Source organism: Apium graveolens, chromosome 3, assembly GCF_009905375.1.
Source record: "Apium graveolens cultivar Ventura chromosome 3, ASM990537v1, whole genome shotgun sequence".
Classification (NCBI taxonomy): domain Eukaryota; kingdom Viridiplantae; phylum Streptophyta; class Magnoliopsida; order Apiales; family Apiaceae; genus Apium; species Apium graveolens.
The window spans coordinates 247,766,879-247,769,533 of NC_133649.1; the positions used below are offsets into that span (position 1 = coordinate 247,766,879).

Sequence of the window (2,655 nt, forward strand, 5' to 3'; positions counted from 1 at the left end):
CCAGAAGGTCAGCACGCCCGCACTATAGTAGCGCGCGGCCGCGCCGAAGATCCAGAAAGACAGCGCGCTCGCATTAGTGGAGCGCGCGGCCGCGCCATGTCGATTTTCAAGAATCTTATTTTTACTACAGTTTTGAATTCTGGACTTCTCTGCTGATGAGGACTGCTATATGTAATAACTTAAGGTCATTTTTCACAACAAGACGTACCAAAGGTTAAGGAGAAGGCGTAAGAAGACCGTATAGCATAATTCAACCAAGGCAAAGAGGATCTAGTTTATTCTTGTGATTCTTTGTTTTAAGTTGTAATCTTGGATACTAGTTTTCTTATTCATTGAACTAAACTCTTGTTTAACATACTTGCTTTATTATTTATTCAGTATAAAGACTACGTTTATGATACCATGCTTTCATCGGAACTCACGTTGATGATGAGTCCGATTATGGGCTAATCGTTATCGTGGGGTTCTAACGGATTTATTTATGAATTTCAATAGTTAATCTTGTTTTGATATCTTAGTGTGTGATGATTATATGATATCCTAGTATTGATTGTGCTTATTCCTCTTATGTGTGTCGCGAACATATAAGATAGCGTGTTAACCTCTAATGAAGTGACAGTGAATTTAGAGGTTTAGAACTTTCCATGCTAGCATAGGTTCATATATTTATTATGCATGATTTGCAGGTAATTTTAACCATCTTACTTGCCTTATGTAATCACCATAGATAACTTGCGCATTAAACCTTTGTGTTGTCAAATTCTATAGACATATAGGCTCTCAACATACTTGGTGTCTATTCAGCTTCTATCTCTTTTGTGGATGTCTCACAGTATGTTATTCGTGCAATGAAAGTTAGCGTTTATGAGTTTCGTGTTATCTGATTAGTGTCATCACCATTGCATGCTAAGGTTAAGATCAAGAAGGCTTTGAATGAAGTATTTAATGAAGTTAGAATCCGATGTTTGTCTCATATAATAAATCAACCCTGTATTCTCTTTAATTATTTGTATGATAGTTAATGTCTTAGTTATAAACTATCTCAATTTGTTATTCGTCTTAGCATTGAAAAAATAACCATATCGGTATTGCATAAATGCATAAATATTAAGTTATTCAAAAGAGTCTCTATGGGAATGAACTAGAATTAATTCTATATTACTTATGAACACATATACTTGCGTATGTTATTAGCGCGTGTTCTAGCCCTAACAAGTTTTTGGCGCCTCTGCCGGGGACTCGGTGTTAATTTTTAGTTTATGTGTTTGTCATCAGTGATCGTTAAAGTTCATTGACTCGTATATTATTATTTACTCTTTTCCTTGTTGTGTCTCAGTTAATCTAGCGAGCGTGTATCCATACGCGCTCTCGGTCTCGTAAGAGAACTCTGGATGAAGCCGAGGAAGAAGTTGTGGTACGACAGGAAGTTTTTGAGGAAGAAGAGAAAGTTGAGGAAGAAGCTCTAGTTTTGATGGGAGATCAAGAAGAGAATTCGAAGGCTTTGATGGACTATACTCAGCCTAAGATCAATGATATTTAGTCCAGCATTATCAGACCAGCCATCTCGGCTGACACCTTTGAGATCAAGTCGAGCACGATTCAGATGATATAAAATTCAGTTCAGTTTGGGGGTTCTCCTATAGAAGATCCCAACATGCACATCAGGGACTTCATCGAGATCTATGACAATTTCAAGTTTAATGACATTACTGAAGATGCTATCAAGCTGAGGCTTTTCCCATTCTCTCTGAGGGATAAGGCTAAATGTTGGTTATATTCTCTGCTAGGAGGCTCTATTACTACTTGGGAGGATCTTGCTCAAAAGTTTCTTACTAAGTTCTTCCCTATGGCAAAGACGGCTGTAATCAGGAATGCTCTTACTCAGTTTGCGCAGCAATCTGGAGAATCTTTGTGTGAGGCTTGGGATCGCTACAAGGAGATGCTTAGGAAGTTCCCACACCATGGCATGTTTTGGCTCCCGATCGAGAAATAGGTAATGCACCATGCTTGCTATGCCTGATTGGATGATCATAAATTGTTTCTACAATGGGTTAGGCGCACAGTCTAGACCTATTCTCAACACAGCATCTGGTGGAGCCTTATGGGCCAAAAGCTATAATGAAGCTTATGAGTTGATTGAGCTAATGGCATCTAATGAATACTAGAATCCAACACAGAGAATGTCGCAAGGCAAGGTAGCAGGAATTCTGGAAGTGGATACAGCTACTACTATAGCTGCTCAACTTCAAGCTTTGACGATAAAAGTAGATTCTTTGGTTAATTATGGAGTTAATCAGATCTTTAGTGTTTGTAAGCTTTGTGCGGGGCCACATGAGACTGACTAGTGTGCTATTTCTAGTGAATCAGCTCAGTTTGTGAGCTACTTTCAGAGGTCACAACAATAAGCTGCAACCACTTATCATCCCAATAACCGCAATCATCCAAACTTTAGTTGGAGCAACAATCAGAATATGGTGCAACAATCTTATCAGCCATACACAACATAGCAGTATAACCCTCATAGTTTTCAACAACCGCAATATGCACCAAGACAACAACTTCAACTTCAACAGCTACCTCAAGCTAATGAAAAATCCGAATTGGAGGAGTTGAGGCTCATGTATAAGAGCCAAGCAGTTTCTATCTAGACCTTGG

The 2,655-nt window shown here is 38.8% G+C and overlaps 1 non-coding gene across 1 annotated transcript; it reads right to left on the reverse strand.

The window, feature by feature from the left end:
- Positions 1-1,861: 1,861 nt before the first annotated feature.
- On the reverse strand, positions 1,862-1,968 carry LOC141716367 (small nucleolar RNA R71). Its single transcript, XR_012573079.1, has one exon. It is a non-coding gene; the product is annotated as a small nucleolar RNA R71 (small nucleolar RNA).
- Between the last annotated feature and the right edge of the window lie 687 nt (positions 1,969-2,655).